Source organism: Dermacentor andersoni, chromosome 8, assembly GCF_023375885.2.
Source record: "Dermacentor andersoni chromosome 8, qqDerAnde1_hic_scaffold, whole genome shotgun sequence".
NCBI lineage: Eukaryota > Metazoa > Arthropoda > Arachnida > Ixodida > Ixodidae > Dermacentor > Dermacentor andersoni.
In genome coordinates, this window is record NC_092821.1 from 65,775,375 (window position 1) to 65,795,359 (window position 19,985).

The 19,985-nt window shown below is 45.6% G+C and overlaps 1 protein-coding gene across 2 annotated transcripts in view; it reads left to right on the plus strand.

Moving 5' to 3' along the window:
- Positions 1 to 12,182: 12,182 nt before the first annotated feature.
- Positions 12,183 to 19,985, plus strand: part of LOC126538763 (uncharacterized) — a 49,685-nt gene continuing 41,882 nt past the window's right edge. Inside the window, exon 1 of one of the 2 annotated variants that reach the window (XM_055075048.2) lies at positions 12,183 to 12,336. The gene's annotated coding sequence lies outside the window, so the exon portion shown is untranslated. The remainder of the gene's footprint in view (positions 12,337 to 19,985) is intronic. The other variant, XM_055075050.2, reaches the window with a different exon arrangement.

A 19,985-nucleotide genomic window follows, 5' to 3' on the forward strand; every position in this document is an offset into this window, starting at 1 on the left:
AACATTCGAATTTACCATGGCCAAAGAACGCAAAGGCCGTCATTTTCGACCGAAAAGTGTTGTTGACTTTTTTTTCGATCGTCAGGGGCCATTACTGATAAAATTTGCTCAATCTTGAGAGACTATAAATTGTTTCCAATATTGTGAAATGCCGGAACCACTGCGTGTCGCAATCAAGAACAAAATACGTGGACAATTGACGAATTGGGTCATCTTGTTCCACGACAATACCCGTCCCCACGTCGCTGATGTGGTTAATACAAAAGTGGCAAAGTTCAAGTGGGAAACCCTGCAACATCCGTCATACAGCTCAGACCTGTCCCATTGCGACTTCCACATTTTGGCGCAACCTAAAAACAGCTCAACGGAACTAGATTCGTGCCGGACGATGACGTGAGTCAGTTACAGATTTTTGAAGCAGCAACCTAAGGAGTTTCATGAGACGGGAATCACGCGACTCGTTAGTCAATGGGACAAATGTCTAAATGCTCATGGAGACTACCTTTAAATAAAGTACCCCGTTTGTCATATATTCGCATTGGCTCACATTCATTTGACTCGCCCTCGTATAGCTTGCAGAACTCCTGCTTTTTATACGTGCTCTCTCTTGCGACTATAATTTCGGTGCATTATTACTCACGATACACGACCGGTGACAGCTACTCCTGCGTAATACATCTCAATGATCATTGAGATTTTTCACTGGCCATTGCATATATACAAGAATGTAAACACGGTTCCTGAATGACAAAGTTTCATTAACATCTTTGTCCTCAACTTGTTCATTTCATGGCCTTTTCATTTTATATATCAGCGGCATGCGCTGCTTTCCTGGTTTCGAACTGATATAGTTCTACAGTTCGTGTGATGTTTTCTTTACTTATTAAATAGACAAAAACATGGAAGCATAGATATCAGTTACTTTGGGCACAATTTTTGGCACATACGAGAACATTCTTTTATGAAAAAATACACATTTTACTTGTTTGGACAGTGCGTAGCGTTCGAGAATTCGTTTACAGCATTTTTGACAATGGTAATGCAGTTATTATTCATGTATTTGATCCCTCGACAAATTGTTTAAGAGGAAGCTTTAGCTGGGGCCCAATCCGACGCGGCCTATACAAAATTCATGTAAAACGCAGAAACGTTTTTCTGAGATAATCGTGCTAATCGCTTTTAATTAAGTTTGTTGCATTTGAGAGAGAAGGTAAATTATAGTGTCTGTTGGAAACGAAATTTCGATTTACGGCCTGAATTTTGTATAAAATATTTTGAAAAATTGGAAATTTCGAAAAATTAGAAGCACGACGTTTACAAAATAATAGCTATGTACCAAGAACGGATATCTCGGTTCTATAAACGGTAACTATTAGGAAAGTCAATGCGGACAAATTTGGTGGGTCAATTTGTATCTTGCGGGAATTGGTTACGTTGCGTACAAAGGTTCTTCAAAAGTCGTATTTCCATAATAATATTTTTTTTTAGATTCATGTTTAACATATCTATTTTGTCCGATGTAGATGTACTATTAGATGCAATTCACAGAATTGTGCTAGCATTTTTCGTTGTTGAGTTACTGAGTTTTAAACTTGATAGTTCCGTTTTCTGAAAATTTGCGATATTGGCCAATTTTTAATAAAGAATTGACCGCCTAAATGAAAAATTCGAAACCAACAGTCACTAGAATTTAAGTTTTTCTTTTAAATTCAACAAACATTGTCAAACTTGGCACAGTTCTTGCGAGGAAAAACGAATTACCCTTCTACATGTATTTAAATAGCAGCACCCGAGCTAAAGCTTCCTCTTAAAGGGACACTAAAGTGAAAAAAGATTTCTTCTGCATCAGTAAATTACCGTTCTACAACACCAAAAACACCACTCTTACAACGATAAGACGTTTGGCAAGCCAGAAAACGCGCAAGAACGAAATACGGGTGGCGACGCCTACTTAAGTTCCCGCACCTGGGGGCTGTGACGTCTAGGATTTTGAGGGCATTTTTTAGGGCCTACTAATTATATATAGCGGTACAGATTGACTACATTGTGTTCTAAAGGAACGAAGTATTAAACATGGCAAGTTTCGGGAACCTTTATTCAGCCAACGCGGCCCAAATGCGGAAATATACTTTGGAATCCCTGACGTCACGCTGACGTACCGGCGCTGGGGTTTCGGCGCGAAATTCAAATACTGATACTTGGACCTTCATTTTCTCATCTAATATTCAAACTATTTTTTTGAAATGACGACCTGCAGGGTTCTCCAACAATGCTTTATTAGTCTAAACTGATTCATTGTTTCCCTTTAGTGTCCCTTTAAGGAGGAGGCCGAGCTGCAACACGAGCCCCCCCTGAACGAAATTTCTGGCTACGCCATTGATATATATATACATATATACACACACACAAGGTCTGTTGGAAAAGTATCCGACCTTTGGCCGAAGAAAAAAAAAGTTGCATAACTGGCACGTTGGAAACCTAATCCCCCTCAAAGTAGTGTCCTTGGGTCTCCACACACTTCTCCCAGCAGTGCTGTCATTTTTGGAACCATTCCGAGAAGGCCCCTTTTGGATTGGAGTATAGCTCAGCTCTCGTTGCAGCCATAATGTCCTCTCTTGTCTGAAATCGCGTTAATTTCAATGGTCTCTTGATTTTGCGAAACAGCCAGAAGTCGCAAGGGGCCATATCAGGAGAGTAAGGAGCCTGTTGAACTACAGGAGTATGGTTTATCGCCGAAAAAGTCTGAATAAAGTGCGAGGAATGTGCAGGAGCATTGTCGTGATGTATGCGCCGATTTCCTGTTGACCACAACTCGGGTGACTTGCGCCGCACAGCATCACGTAGGCGACGGAGGACATCCCTGTAGTACTCGTTGGTGATTGTTTGACCTTGTGGTGCGTATTCGTTGTGTACCTCACCGCGGCAGTCAAAGAAAGCAGTCAACATCACTTTGACGTTGCTGCGCACTTGGCGGGCCTTTGGTCTTGGTGACGTGGAATGCATTCACTGTGACCACTGGGATTTGTTTTCCGGGTCGTACCCGTACACCCAAGGCTCGTCACCGGTGATTATGTTGTTCATGAAGCCGGGGTCACTGGTTGTGGAATCCAGCATGTCCTGTGAGACTTCAAAACGAAGTTGCTTTGGATCCACCGTGAGCAGCTTCGGCACGAATTTCGCCGCAACTCTCTTCATGGCCAAATATTCGGTCATAATGGAATGTGCAGAAAAAGTGTTGATGCCCACCTCTTCCGCAACTTCTCGGATAGTCGCACGACGGTCCGGCATCACCACAGCGTTCGCTTCTGCAATGACCTGGTCATTTCGGCATGTTGATGGCCGACCGGGGCGTGGCTCGCTCTCCACCAATGTGCGGCCGTCTTTAACCGCGGTTGTACCACTCCTTAAGCTGTGTGCTGCTGATAGCATCATCACCGAAAGCCGTCTGAATCTTCCAAATGGTTCCCACTTGGCTGCCGCCCAGTTTCTGGCAAAATTTGATGCAGCAGCGCTGCTCCAGTCGCTCCGCCATTTTCCTTGCAATAAGAAACCGATGAGAGCACTGCGCACTACCTTACTGAAAGATTGAAGTTATCGGCAGGCGGGAAAAAATTCGAGCCTGCGCACGAAGGTTCTAGGTCGGCTGATGCATATATATATATGTGTGTGTGTGTGTGTGTGTGTGTGTGTGTGTGTGTGTGTGTGTGTGTGTGTGTGTGTGTGTGTGTGTGTGTGTGTGTGTGTGTGTGTGTGTGTGTGTGTGTGTGTGTGTGTGTGTGTGTGTGTGTGTGTGTGTGTGTGTGTGTGTGTGTGTGTGTGTGTGTGTGTGTGTGTGTGTGTGTGTGTGTGTGTGTGTGTGTGTGTGTGTGTGTGTGTGTGTGTGTGTGTGTGTATTAAGAACTTGAGCGATGCTACAAGCTTGGTAAACAGAACAAGTATTTAATTTCAACAGTTCCGATCGGTGGACCTATTCATCAGGGTTTACAAAAAAAAAATGGCAGTTCGGCCCTGACTGTGAAGACACCAGACCGGGTGCCCGGTCGTTCTCACATACATCAAACCGAGAAGGATAGTTGTGACAGTGATTGACTTTCTCTCGGCGCTTTGGCAGATTTACAGCTTCCTTATTGGCAACTATGCAGGGCAAGAGGAAGGCGGAGTCCCATGTATGTAGAGCAAAGAGGTCAGTGAAAAAAAAAAGAAGAAGAAAGAAGAAAAGGGGGAAAGAAAGCACGCAGGAGGAGGGAGACATAAGTCGGAGAGTGAAGGGGGCAGAAAGTAGAGGCAGCTAGGTTCCCGTTGACACGAGGCAAGGAGGGAGAAAACGGTCGCTGCGCAGCAGCAGTGCGCGTGCAGACGTTGTAGCGAGAGAGAGAGAGGGCAAGTTCAATCGGGCGGCGGGGGCACAATAGAGAAGGGGCCCAGAAGGAATACAGAAGAGCGGCAACTTGTGGAAAGAAACACAGTGTCACAGTAAACATGTACAGGCACGGCCCGTTCCGGCAACTCTGTGGTCCAGCTGCGGTGCTAAAGAAATATATGTTTCCAAAAAGTACATATGCATGGGATTCGCAAAGCAAGTGCGCCCCTGGGCTTAGGTTTAGGGAGCCGAGTTAAAGAGCCTCCTTGTGGTCCAGTTTTAACGGACAACTGACATCACGTCAGCTCGTGCGGATTCCAAGAAGGGTCAATAGGTCACTCAGAATGACCACTTCAGTGGCAGGGTGGAGGAAACTGGATTTATTGTTTTTCGCTCGCCCCCTTGAGGCGCATGCGGAGGGAGGAGCAGGCAGTGGCCAGCGTCTCAATTTTAGAGTACAGAACATGTATTCGCGCTTCCCATGCACTGTCATGGCATATCCCGGAGGCACGTCAGCCGCCCCGGACTCTCATTAATTCCTTTAGCGTACGTTCCAAATTTATGGATGAAAAAAGATTCTCTCTGCTCGCGAGCAGAGGTGTGTTGGAAACCAGACTGCAAGAGCACAACGCTCATGCGTTCAAAGGAGGGATCTGGCAGTCGAACGTGCCTGGAGAATGGTAAATTCGGGAGACTTTTCACATGCGCGGTGATTGTTGAACCACAGGCGGAAAGGGGTCTCTGTTTGTCCGATACATTCCTGCTTACACACCTCGCATCAAATTTTGTACACGACGTTACTGGAATCACAGTCAAGATTTTCGTTAATTTTATATACGAAGGACGAGTTCAATGTCTCAGCCGTGTCTGTTGTTGTCATGTGACGTCATACCTTTCAACGAGGTTTCCCACACGATCGACATCCCTTGGGAGTGTTTGACTTCTGTGCTCACCCTGACTAACAAATCCCTTAAATTTCTGTTCCTTCTATACACAACCCGAGGCGGCCGCTTGAAGATAGTAGCGAGTAAGATGCTCTGTTTCATGATGTTGAAATGGCGGTTGAGAATTACATTAACCCGCGGAGAACCGGTAGTGTACGTGAGGACCAAGTTCGGATCTGATTGTGTATTGGTATTGCTTTCCCTTTCTCCCATTATATGTGCTCGATCTAAGCTGCGGGCGCGTTCAATGGCATCGTCTACTATTTCGGAGGATATTTTTGGCGTATAAGAGCAGATTTTCGTTCCTCCGCGTGTCGCTCAAATTGTGCAGATTCGGAACAGACTCTTCTGGATCTGTGGGCCTGGGAGTAGTGGATACTTGTTTTACAGCGATGGCTGAAATGCAGATATTGCTGACGATCTGTCGGCTTTTTGTATAGGGACGTGGAAATTCGACCGCCACTCAGTGACGGAGTGACGTCGAGGGAGTGAAATACTATCTTGGGAGAAGTTGTGCGTAAAGCAGATTGACGGGTGCAGAGAATTGAAATTGGAAACGAAGTCCTACAGACTTTGTTCACTGTCGGCCCACACAAAGAAAATGTCATCCAGGAATCGCTTATAAAATATTGGTTTTATGGCCGGTTTTGCGAGGAAGGGTATTTCTAACGATGGCCATAAAGATATTTGCATAATTTGGCGCCATCTTCGTTCCCATGGCGGTTCCGCTGATTTGCAAATAATGCTTGTCCTCGAACTCAAAGTGATTATATTTCAGTACTAAATTTAGAAGAGTCTCAACTGTATCTTTCTCTAATTGCCTAGGTTGGCTGGAGCCAGCGTAAGCTGAAACTGCGAAAGCTATGCCCTCGGCGTAAGGTATGTTGGTGTACAAAGATGCGACATCCATAGTGACCAAGTAACCCCCCGCCGGTACCGTCGGGTTTGATACCTCCCGAAGGAAGTGATTTTGTGTCTTTAATGTACGAGGGGAATGAAGATGGGATGTCCCTAATGAGACTGTCAATAAAGCTGGATATTTTCTCAGTCACTGTTCCGTTGCTGGAAACCATAGGCCGACCGGGATTGCTTAGTTTGTGAATTTTGGGTAGTAGGTAGAAACGGCCGGGCCAGAGTTTGTTGGTATCAATGCTTTGAACGTCTTATCGGTTATCTGCTCTGCCTTGCGCAGAGTGGTTAGGGCGTCCTTTATTTCGCTTTCAAATTTCTCGGTAGCATTGCTTGGGAGTTCTGTGTAAAAGTTAGAGTTGCCCAGTTGACGGAAACCTTCGGCTATGTAAACACTCCGGTCAAGTACCACCACTGCACCACCCTTGTCCGCTGGCTTAATGACAATTGTTTGATCATCACGTAGTGTTCACAGCACCTCCTCTTCCTCTTTTGAGAGGTTACTGCGGACGGGATGATGCCTCTCGTACTCTTTTATAATGTCTTTTTGGACCGCACAAATATACATGTCCAAGTATTTGTCGCGTGCCTCGCCGGGTGTCCATGACTTTTCGGAGAGTTCAGGTAGCTGATCACGACACCCCTCTGTAGTTTTTCGATCATAAAAGTACTCCCTTATCGCAAGTTTTTCGCAAAATCGTCCAAATCTTGAAACAATTGAAACTCGTTCATCCTTCCGGACGCCGGACAAAAAGTTAAGCCTTTCGAAAGGAGATTTAGTTGTGCACTCGACAATGGGCTACTCGACAAGTTTATGACATTTGAGGCATTGCCGACTGCCTCGTGCTTTCTTTCACTGATTACTTCAGAACAACCGGTCGCTTCGGGTTCAAGATTATGGCTTTGAGAATCACCTCTGATCGCCGTAGGGATACTGTCACGCTCCCGTTTATTTCTTTGTGGTTCTTGGATGCTGACATTTTTCTTTCCCTGGTATTTTACCAGTTCCAGCGCTTCCAATTCTGTGAGCTTTGACTGACACAATAACAGCTGCTCCTCATTTTTAAGCTGCGATGCTCTACGCACGCTATGTTGTGCCACCAGCCGAGTGAGCCCAAGCGAGGCCTCCCGCAGTAGAGCATTCCACTGCTTTCTTTTTCGTCAAATGTATCCATTGCCAGCTTCTGTTTTACCTGAAGACCCTTCGGTGTGACGCCTGAGGCTAAATATTTATTCATATTAGAGGCACGCATCTTTTTACCGTTTTGGTGCTCATAGGTGACAAAAGAACCTAAAGGTGAATAAAATTGTGTGAATGCATATATATGTTAGTGTTGTAATAATATAGCAATATAAAGCAGTCGTCTTCAAAACTTGTGATGGGGGCGCCACTTACGTATAGAACTAAGGCGCGCTTTTTGAAAGTTTGCGAACTGCACACTCCTCGCGCTTCTCTATTAAAACAAAGTATGAGTGATTGTGGTGCTTGACATGAAGATGAAATTTTTTCTTTCTTTTCGCCGGTCAGAATGTCATCAGCAAAGAAAGCCTGTGTATTTCTAAAAACGGCGCCGTAAGCAATCCGGTTCTCGGCAGCGGCGGGTGCATTTCAACTGGGGAGAAAATTTAAAAATATACGTGAATTTAAATGTAGGTGCATATGGTGTAGAGCACCAGGCGGTCAAATTTAATCCGGAGCCCCACCGTACTGCATCCCTTTTGATCATGTGGATTTTGCACGAGAGCTCCCATATATCCTCCTTAGTATTGTGATCTTGCACAGATGTACCACGCGAGTGTGTCGATCGTCTACTTCTGAAGCTTAGAAACATATTTATTCACTGTTATAGACTAATTAAAAACTCGCCGCTCGTCATAGTAACCAAGAACTAAATTGTTACTGAACCATTTGTACAAAGTATGCTTTATTACAAGGTCGATCGTCGAAGTTTCTCACTCCGCACCACGGACACCCGTGTTCACTGTGTCCGCTCGATTTACTTCAGGTACTTCCTCGACAGCGGTTTCCGAGCGAAGTTTTTGCATACATCGCTTTTGTCGGTCGCAGCGGAGGCGTATAGTTGTTGAGCAGGGGCTTCATGAATCGGGAGCACACAAGTTCAACCAATTTTTGACGGTGCTGGTCGTCACCCATCGTACATCGCAGGAGGGCTGAATATATCAGCGCTGGTACAGCTACACTGAATAGTGATGCCAGGGGCCTTCGGAGATTTGGTGTCTCCGTCAGTGCACTGTTAGTGGCCATTTTTAGCGTCTCTAGGACGTAAAGAAGTTCGTCTGAGGGGTACAGCAGTCCGCCTCTGTCCTGATTCTTGGTGAGCTGTTGAAGTGGCTGGCTGCTGGGAACTTTGCTTGTTAGTTCACCGCAGTTATCGCATTCCATGTGCTCTCTTTACCACTCGTGCTATGTATCCGCCCATGTAGACTGTTGCTGTTACTTGCAGGGTCGGCAAGCTTGCTTGCACGGTTTGCACTTTGAAGCGATCCAGGGTGTGAACGGCAGCTGAAAGCAGATTGGACGGTTCCTTGCGTGTGCGAACTGCAGCGGGGAGCGCCTTGCTTTGTACGAGCTCTTGCTCGTGTAGGATGTTGCTACATTCAGGCACGTCTACGATGCCTGTTTTGAGCACTTTCTCAAGGCCACTCATCGCGGAGCGCATGTCCAATTGGTCATTATAGCGCAAGGATCGCCTCAACGTACCAAAAAGGGATTCGATGGGGTCGCTATTAAATGTCCTTGTCAGCACAAAGCAAAATGTTTCTTTTGCAAGCACGAGCCGAACGCAAGCGACCGTGGAGTAGGTCGTCAGGAGAAGCGCCTCGTATGTTTCTGCCGTGAGAAATTTGTGCGCAGAAGGCGACCTGTTTTTCAATTCTCCCACATACATGGGAAAAGTTAGTTCAAGCCATACGAGGCGGCTATCGTCGGGGTCATCATAGTGTCTGAAATCGGGATTGTTTTGGCGGATGTATTGTGCCGTGTTGCTGCTGTCGTGAATATGAATCAACGGTAGGTGTTCTTCATGAAAGTTATACTAATGGCATGCTGCAGCGAAGGAGCAGTCACAGCTGTGCCCTGCCTGTCCTCTTAAAAATTCCAAGGCCGCCGTTACGCGTGTAGAAACAATTTCCAGCGCACGCTTGACATTCTTTTTTTCGATGTATTGTTCGGGAAGACATGTTTTCTAGGAAGTTTTCTCACGTGTTTAACGATCAGTTCTTTCTGCAAGTCGTATATTTTCTTCAAGTAACTAGAAGATATTTCTCCGTCCGGGCAACTTTCTCTTTCCAAAAATTGAGATCTTACATTTTTCAGGACGTGGCAGCAGTTGAAGCTGGGAAATAAAACTCTGTCGGAGTCAACCGGGTGTTCTATTCTGTGAGTCAGAAATCCACCGCAGAGGCTTCTCATGGCGCTCACGTTTATTTTGTGGTTGTAAGCCACGAGTCTGTCTACTTTGACGCCAGACTCTTCAACGTTCTTGATAACTGATCGCACCAGCTGTGGACCAGAGAGGCTCTTCGTAAAGAAATAAGACACTGTAATTCTGTAAGATGTTGACAGGCCATTTATGAGGAAGCACAACAACGAATTTGCCAGCAAGGGCTCATTCGCTGGGTCGTCCACTTCACCTGCGTCAGCATGGCCAACAAAACAATATTGCTGTTTGTTGTACTGCAGCTTTGGCTTTGGCAAATGCGCATGCGCATTTGATCGATGATGAGGGAGCAATGCCTCGAAACAGGCGACGTCAGTTTCTCACTCTCTGCTTTTAAGCGCAGCTTTATCAATGAATTGAGGCCTGCTTCACCACTCGTGCCCCCGAGGAATTCTTGAAGGGTGGTCCTGCCGGGCAGCTTGAGCAGTCCTTCTTTCCTGGCATGCTCATAGGCCTTGGTGGACAGGTGCCTCAATATAATGCAGTGACGCACAACATCTTCTGACCATGTTGGTTTTTTTCGTCTGAAATTAATTATTTGATTCCAAAGGAAGACAGCCAATATGTCTTTTTGCTTGGCTTGCTGCCTTATGTATGACATATCCGCAAAGTTGCAGTCTTCCTTGACCTTTTCTAATTCTGATTTGTATCTGCACTGTCAATTGTTTTCTAGAGTGTATCGATTTTTCTTTTCATTTCTCTTTCTTTTCTCAAAAATTTTGCTCTCTCGTTCGCGTAATGACTGGAAGCTTCTTCTTCTTCGTCCATCTGCGCATCTTGGGCAATGGATGGAAACAACTTTATTTTAAATCCGACAAAGTTTGACGACCCAGGCTCAGGTCTCCCATGAGGGGACTTCGAGGCCTTGCCTCGTCGCCGCCTCTCGGGCCTGCTGGACAGCCCACTCTTGCGTCTTGATGTTGGAGCTGCGCAGGCCCATTTCGACGCAAGAGCCTCCGGAGCTATTGTCATTGTAGGTGATGTAACACGACACTCCCACTACATGTGTGAGAGCGTTGCTCTAGTTTTCTGACATAGTTTGCAAAGAGCACTCGGGTATTGCGCGGGGAAAATGTGCAGCAATCGCACCGGACTGGGGAAGGTTTGTGTCTGCAGTTGTCGCTAGACGACTGCCTGGCGACGTTTCAGTTTGGGGTGAGGTGGGGACAGTAACCGCCTGCCTAGCTGGTAGTGCTTGGTGATGTCATTGTACCTGACCAAGCGTTCTCGCGTGTTTTGAACCAGGTGTTCCGAACTTATTGTCTGCTTTCTCATCAAAAGTCCTTGGTGGCGCACATAGTTGCTCTTGCACCGCAATTGAAGAAGACGGTGCGCGTTGTTCTTTCTCGGTGGATCTTTCAACCTCCATAGGCGTCTCTGACACACTGGCTGAATTATTCATTTCTTTGTTCTGTGTAGCTTTGCTTTCTGAAAGGCCAATGTGCTCAATCGTGCATTCTGCTGCAGGCGCACGCAGAACTTCTGGCGATCTCTCCGGAAAGAGCGCAGGCTTCTTTAGACGACGCTTTTGGCCACTCGTAAAATATTCGTCCTTAAAGTGTTTGCTGCAGACCCTTGAATATTTAGAAGATACATTTGGGGTCCAGTCACGTCTATAAATTGCCCTGATCCATGCTTCTAACAGTGTGGACTCGGCAGGGATCTCATAAAAAAATACACCTGGTACCTTTTTTTCACATCCGACTTGCAGTTGGGCACGCAGCAGTATGCCATCTTGGTCTGTAAGAAATATATATATATATATATATATATATATATATATATATATATATATATATATATGTATGTATGTATGTATGTATATGTATATGTATATATATATATATATACATATATATATCGTTTTGACCTTTCCGTTTCCTAAAATTATATACCAGAAAATTTCTTTACATTTACAATTAGCCTAATGCTAAAGGATCGATGCATTTTGCACCCCACCGCAGCCATATATTACGCTTTACAGAAAAATTATTTCGTCGATGCACATAATGCATACTTAAAACAGCATATACAATTGTAAAATTTGATCGCACCATAATTTAATGAGCGGCGTGCTAGAAGTACAACCTCAGCACACAAGTTTAACTTTCACTTGGACAAACAATTAAATCTAACGGTGACACAGTTTCAGCGAACTTCACTGTGCTATTCCATCCTACTTAATACGCTGCAAATCGTGCATACTTACTTAGTTTTAGCGCTCCAGCATGAAATCCTGCCGTCGTGAAAGTAAAGTTTGCATTTTCGACGATATAGCTGCAAGGAAAAACTTAAGGAAAGCAGCGAAACATTCACAGCGACGTTTCCAATTCTGCTTATCAGCGCAACTGCCGATTCAAACCTTTATTATGACAAGAGTGCGAACAGCTTTCGTCGTCTGCTATTGCTATTATGTGGCATTTGCGACATCTCCGTGACGAGTTTGCCGCTCCCTTCAATATGCTTATTCTTACCCTACGTAGGTGGCGCCGCTATAGACGGCGGCCTTTTCGAGCTCATCCGGCAGGCATAGATCATATAGGAGGCAACTAACGCATGCGCAGATGCATGCGCAGCGACTACGGAGCCCTCAGGGGCGACGTTCAGGTGCCGAGGTAGACGGCGGCTTGTTCACCTGCCAATGCTACGGCGACGTCACTCGGTATGTGCACTTTGCCAAATCTAAACGACACTCGCAAAAGAGGGAACTCCCGAAGTGGTGGTCACGCGAACTACTAGTGCCGCAATACCGTCTTTCGTCACTTCTGCCGCTTCTGGTTTCGCTTCTTCGGTGCTGCTGCTTTGTCTGTCGCTACTGTGGTCATGTTGGTGTCGTGTGATGTGCGGCGCTCTTTTTTTTTTTTCATTTCTTTGTGGTGGTCACGCAAACTACTTGTGCTGCATTACCGTTTTTCACCTCTTCGGTGCTGCTGCTTTGTCTGTCGCTACAGTGGTCATGTTGGTGTCGTGTGGCGTGCGGCGGTTCTTTTCCGGTGAAATGTTTCGCACAGAAATGCTTCGGCGTCTCACAATAGGAAGAAGTTTCCACGGCTGTTCGAGCGGCCAGATGCAACGTGATGCTGGTGCTCGATATGTTTTTTTTTTTTCGCACCGTGACGACGGCAGAGAGTTATATTCACCCTTTTCACGATGATCCCGTGGACGCTGCCATGTTTGATCACGTGGTGACGCGTCCATTGCTTGCCTCAACTGCCGCCGTTGCCTCCGTGTTGACAATGGATGCGCATGACGCATCAAACCACTGTTTCGAGAGACTGCATAGGCGGCGACTGGGTGAACGACACGAAGCTTTGGCCGCAGCTTCACAGAACGTGAAAAAGAGCTTTCGGAGCTGATGAAGCTGACCAAACGGCGCGAGCAGCGTATATGGTGCTTTTTCTGAAAGTGGGGCTAAATACGTATTCCAAGCTATCCAAATTTCCCGCTCATGAACTGAATCAGGATTAGCGTGTTTTGCTTATCGTACTTTGTCTGGAAAATATTTTGAAGCAGCAGCTTGTCATATTTCTGACTCTGCAAAGTCAATCGATGCGGTCACTATCTGTGCATTTTCTGCCTAATCCCTTGCGGGTGTGCTCAGTTGCAATAGCTTTGTTATACCTGAGCACACAGCTTGAAATGTAGCCGTTTTGTACATTGTAATACCTTGTAGCAAGAATACCGCTACTAACTCTCTTTCTTTTGTGAACAGTGACAAAACATTCAGCTTCGACTATTCATGTGCTATCGGTGTAGTCCGTAATTTATTGTATGTATATGTCGTATATATATTCAAGTGCACACCCATTCACTTAATGATATGTTGACGATAGAGTGGACACGAGATTCCATGTCATTTGCAGTAAATGCGTGTAGATACTCTGCGCAAAACATACTGTAACAGGAAGCGGTGCTACTCCCTTTGTGATTGTTTAACGAGTGGTACCCACTCTTGCCACTGTTCCAGGGCTGAAGTCCTTTATTTTATGGTTAGAGGTACAACACTGGTGGATGAGAAAATTTCTGTATCCTTGAAGAAAGCTGTACATTTCAAGTGCTGGTAAGACATACAAATAGTTGCAGCAGCAGTCTACGAACTTGGCCACAGATTCATTCCATTCCTTGATATGCCAGTAACTATTATTGCAGCCAACTACTGCACACTGGAAGTGGTAAGGGAATACATCTACTTAGGACAGGTAGTGACCACAGATCTGGATCATGAGACTGAAATAATCAGAAGAATAAAAATTGGCTGGGGTGCATTTGGCAGGCATTCTCAGATCATGAACAGCAGGTTGCCATTATCCCTCAAGAGAAAAGTGTATAACAGCTGTGTCTTACCCGTACTCACGTATGGGGCAGAAACCTGGAGGCTTACGAAAATGGTTCTGCTTAAATTGAGGACGACGCAATGAGCTATGGAAAGAAGAATGATGGGTGTCACGTTAAGGGATAAGAAAAGAGCAGATTGGGTGAGGGAACAAACGCAAGTTAATGACATCTTAGTCAAAATCAAGAAAAAGAAATGGGCATGACATGTAATGAGGAGGGAAGATAACTGATGGTCATTAAGGGTTATGAACTGGATTCCAAGGGAAGGGAAGCGTAGCAGTGAACTGCAGAAAGTTAGGTGGGTGGATGAGATTAAGATGTTTGCAGGGACAACATGGCCACAATTAGTACATGACCGGGGTAGTAGGAGAAGTATGGGAGAGGCCTTTGCCCTGCAGTGGGCGCAACGAGGCTGATGATGATGATGACTGCACACGTCTTCAACCCAGGTGAATCAGTCCGACATGATTGGAGCACAGTGCGTTAGCAAAAACTCGGTTGCATTTCCCACAGCTGATAGAGGAGAAGCAAGGTAGAAGCGGTAATGGTTTCGTATTTGTGCACTGTCGCTGAGGCCACGTATGGCATGATGCCAAAAGTGCAATCTCATTTGTCTAGAACAAACTGCTCTCCAAAAAGGGTCAGTGTATGGAAACACATGCTGCACCAAAAAAAAAGGATGCCTCGCAGACAAGTAGGACGTTTGAACGTCATGTTGAGTACGACAATCTATATTTTTATTCTTGAAAACAAATATATATTGATTCCTCGTGGGAAAAATGGACGCTGGTTCACTATGAAATTCCACAACTTAATTATTCCCTATCTTCACGTACACAACTCAAAGCCAAGAAATGTGATGCCAAGGCGAAGTTGACCAATAGAAGGAGCTTGAGTGTAGGCAGGCACTTCGGCAGACGCTTGTAGGGATGCGCTTCATGCAGGTTTGAAACCAATTGTGCTTCAAATATGTTGTCATCATCATCAGCCTGGCTTCGCCCACTGCAGGGCAAAGGCCTCTCCCATACTTCTCCAACTACCCCGGGCCTGCACTAATTGTGGCCATGTTGTCCCTGAAAACTTCTTAATGTCATCCGCCCACCTAACTTTCTGCCGCCCCCTGCTACGCTTCCCTTACCTTGGAATCCAGTCCGTAACCCTTAATGACCAACGGTTATCTTCTCTCCTCATTACATGTCCTGCCCATGCCCATTTCTTTCCCTCACCCATCTTCTCTTTTCTTATCCCTTAACGTGACACCCATCATTCTTCTTTCCATAGCTCGTTGCGTCGTCCTAAACTTAAGCAGAACCCTTTTCGTAAGCCTCCAGGTTTCTGCCCCATACGTGAGTACTGGTAAGACTCAGCTGTTATATACTTTTCTCTTGAGCGATAGTGGCAACTTGCTGTTCATGATTTGAGAATGCCTGCCAAACGCACCCCAGCCCATCCTTATTCTGATTATTTCAGTCTCATGATCCGGATCCATGCTCACTACCTGCCCTGAGTAGATGTATTCCCATATCACTTCCAGTGCCTCGCTACCTATCGTAAACTGCTGTTCTCTTCCGAGACTGTTAAACATTACTTTAGTTTTCTGCAGATTAATTTTCAAACCCACCCTTCTGCTTTGCCTCTCCAGGTCAGTGAGCATGCATTGCAATTGGTCCTCTGAGTTACTAAGCAAGGCAATATCATCAGCGAATCGCAAGTTATTAAGGTATTCTCCATTAACTCTTATCCCCAATTCTTCCCAATCCAGGTCTCTGACTACCTCCTGTAAACACGCTGTGAATAGCATTGGAGAGATCGTATCTCCTTGCCTGACGTCTTTCTTTATTGGGATTTTGTTGCTTTCTTTATGGCGGACTACTGTGGCTGTGGAGCCGCTATATATATCTCAGTATTTTTACATACGGCTCGTCTACACCCTGATTCCGTAATGCCTCCATGACTGCTGAGGTTTCGACTGAATCAAACGCTTTCTCGTAATCAATGAAAGCTATATATAACGGTGAGTTATGTTCCGCACATTTCTCTATCACCTGATTGATAGTGTGAATATGGTCTATTGTTCAGTAGCCTTTACCGAATCCTGCCTGGTCCTTTAGTTGACAGAAGTCTAAGGTGTTCCTGATTCTATTTGCGATTACCTTAGTAAATACTTTGTAGGCAACGGACAGTAAGCTGATCGGTCTATAATTTTTCAAGTCTTTGGCGTCCCTTTCTTATGGATTAGGATTATGTTAGTGTTCTTCCAAGATTCCGGTACGCTCGAGGTCATGAGGCATTGCGTATACAGGGTGGCCAGTTTTTCTAGAACAATCTGCCCACCATCCTTCAACAAATCTGCTGTTACCTGATCCTCCCCAGCTGCCTTCCCCCTTTGCATAACTCCCAAGGCTTTCTTTACTTCTTCTGGCGTTACTCGTGGGATTTCGAATTCCTCTAGACTATTCTCTCTTCGATAATAGTTGTAGGTGCCACTGGTACTGTATAAACCTCTATAGAACTCCTCAACTATCTCATCCATATTAGTAATGATATTGCCGGCTTTGTCTCTTAACGCATACATCTGATTCTTGCCAATTCCTACTTTCTTCTTCACTGCTTTTAGACTTCCTCCGTTCCTGAGAGCATGTTCAATTCTATCCATATTATACTTCCTTATGTCAGCTGTCTTACGCTTGTTGATTAACTTCGAAAGTTCTGCCAGTTCTATTCTAGCTGTAGGGTTAGAAGCTTTCATACATTGACGTTTCTTGATGAGATCTTTCGTCTCCTGCGATAGCTTACTGGTATCCTGTCTAACGGAATTACCACCGACTTCTATTGCACACTCCTTAATGATGCCCGTAAGATTGTCGTTCATTGTTTCAACACTAAGGTCCTCTTCCTGAGTTAAAGCCGAATACCTGTTCTGTAGCTTTATCCAGAATTCCTCTATTTTCCCTCTTACTGCTCACTCATTGATCGGCTTCTTACGTACCAGTTTCTTTCGTTCCCTCCTCAAGTCTAGGCTAATTCGAGTTCTTACCATCCTATGGTCACTGCAGCGCACCTTGCCGAGCACGTCCACATCTTGTATGATGCCAGGGTTAGCACAGAGTAGAAGGTATATTTCATTTCTTGTCTTGCCATTCAGGCTCCTCCACGTCCACTTTCGGCTATCCCGCTTGCAGACATTATCCGCATATTATTCTGTTCTGCAAAGTCTACTAATAACTCTCCCCTGCTAATCCTAGTGCCTATGCCATATTCCCCTACTGACTTGTCTCCAGCCTGCTTCTTGCCTACCTTGGCATTGAAGTCGCCCATCAGTATAAAGTATTTTTTTTTTTACTTTACCCATTGCGGATTCCACGTCTTCATAGACGTGGAATTAATAAGGCATCAGGACGCTACAAAGATCCATAGCCTGTTTGGTAAGCAGGTCTTGAGCAATCATTGAAGATATGCCAGGATCGGACGTTGCGGAACTTACCAGACAGCCGGTGAATGAAGACAAGCACGGAACATCTAATACAGAGATGGCAGTATTGTCAATGGGAGAAGCGTTGCCGAGTGACGTGCCTTTCGGAACAACTTGTGTACTTAAACTAAAATTTAAAATGGGAAGAAATATGCAGTTATCGGCAATAGTCACGGTGGTATAAGGAATGACAACTCTGCTTAGCAGGAGAACATTGAGATTAGGAGTCTGCATTAAGTCACCATCAGAAACAGATGTGAAGCACGCCAAAGGCATTTACATGGCGGCTTGAGGCAACAATCGTACGAAGTCTGCAGAACATAAACAAGGCTCAGGTCATTTTCGAGTACAGTAGTGAATAGCCAGGTTGGGTTTTAGGAGGCCAGCAATGCAGTCAGTTAGTGCTGAATGGTCCGATAAAAAGTAGAGGCCCGAGGTCCAAGTCATGGGAACACCGTTCAAGAATAGCAAATAAAACGGAAGTGTTGAAACCATCAATAGTTACTCGGGTAGTGGACATATCAAGGATAATGGGCATTGCTCCGTCAGCGACCCGGATAGCATGAGATGTGGCAGGTGTAAGGACTTCCTTCAGGTGGTAATGAAGACAGTTGCTCATCACTGATATATGGGCTTCAGTAACAAGAAGCGCTGGGACAAATAAACTGTCAAATTCTGCATCGACCATATTGTGTCTGGTCGGCATGGTGAGAGGCTTTGGCGGAGAGGTAGACAATGCAGCATCACCTCCGGGAGCTCCATCGTTTAGTTTTCCAAAGGTACATGCCCAGGTCGGAATGACGGCGACGGGACTGGGGTGACCTGGACGACGGGCAATGACTATGTGGCGAACGCGATTAGTGGCTGCTCGGCGATGATGATCGACAGTGCCTTGTGGTTGTACTGTCAAGTTTCGTGCCATTTTGTCTTGGCTTGGGGCTGGAAATGGCAAAAACCACTGTCAGGACGAGGCCTGTTTGAAAATGGCATACAGACCAGCAGTTGCGACATTATTGGGCGATGTGCCCAATGTGGCGACAACTAAAGCAAGTAGGTCGGTCAGATGGTGTTCGCCACTCTGCCATGTTGCGAGAGCCTTGAGGGATCCATTGATTTTGTGTATGCAATGCGGTTGGCTTGGAACTGGCCATTGTACAAACTGACTGCAAGCCAAAACTGGCGAGTTCTTGGTGCACAATAGTCTGAACAGTGGGAACCATAAGAATGCATGCATTGTTGACAGGTGAGTACCGAGCCGTGGGACACATGGCTTCTAGCTTCTGCCGCACAATCTTCGTCAGCTGTTCTGAAAGCTGCTACAGCCGCAAAGGAGAGTCCTGTCGGTCTTCACAAGAGGATGTTGCAGTTGTATTGGGAAGCTGTGCCAATGACTGATAGATACGACTTTTCGCCTGCTCAAAACGGTTGCACTCCGTGATAATGTTTTTAGCGAAAGTACAGTTCTTACAAAGGAGTAAATTGAAGGCGTCATCGGCGATACCTTTTGAAGCATGCCTGTCTTTCTCAGACCCTGGCATTTCAGCATTGGCCTTGCGGCAGAGTGCCAGCTTGTGCAGAGTGCTATATCTTGTATATAGGCGACGTAGTCCTCAGTGGACGTCTGAACTCATGATGGCAACTCTTTCGTGGCGACGACCTTCCAACCCAGTGGTTTTCCGAAGAGGTCTCGCAGCTTCTTCTTGCAGTTATCCCAGTCACGGACTTTTTCTTGTGGTTTTGAAACCACACTCGCCCAGTTCCCGCCAAGTAAAGCATTATGTTGTGGCTGCTCACCCGCTTATACCTTTCCAGCCAGTCGTCGATGTTGGCGCCATCAGTGCTGTGGAAGGTTCCTAGATCACGCGGATGCGTGGGCATGACAGTCAATGCAGGCGTTGCCGAACTAGGCACCATCTCCTGCGACATCGGGGAAGAACCAAAGCGGCAGCCACTGCAAAGCTCCTTTACGAGTCGTTGCCCTGAACTTCTGCCAAATGCTATGAAGAGGACATTACTAACAAAAACTTGAGTCCCTTGGTTCCCCTGATTGTTCTTGCTTACTGACTGCAAAGGTTTCAACTCGTGTGCTGCCTTGGTGATTGAAAATAATTGGCAGTGATGTGGACGGCGAATGTTTGTTTTCTTCTACTGTTAGTTCAATGCGAGTCTGGTGAGTTGATGCCAAGCATTACCTTGCGTGCACCACTCCTTTTTGTGTAGTACACAGAACACACAGGGAGACTTGTTTCGTGCGGCATTGTTGTGCGCAATTGTTCATAACCTCCAAGAGGGTTGAGCAATGTCATTGCCTCCCATTGCATGTCACATCGTGGGAGATGTGTTAAACTTTAATAAAAATGTCAACAAAGCACAAAAGTGTGTTGCTTGAGATGAAGCTGCAAATTATGTAATACTCAAGTATGACCTCATGCATTCGATGATATTAATTTAGAAAACTGGGAGTGCCGTGATCATGAAGGCTGGACCCAGTGGCCATGCCCATC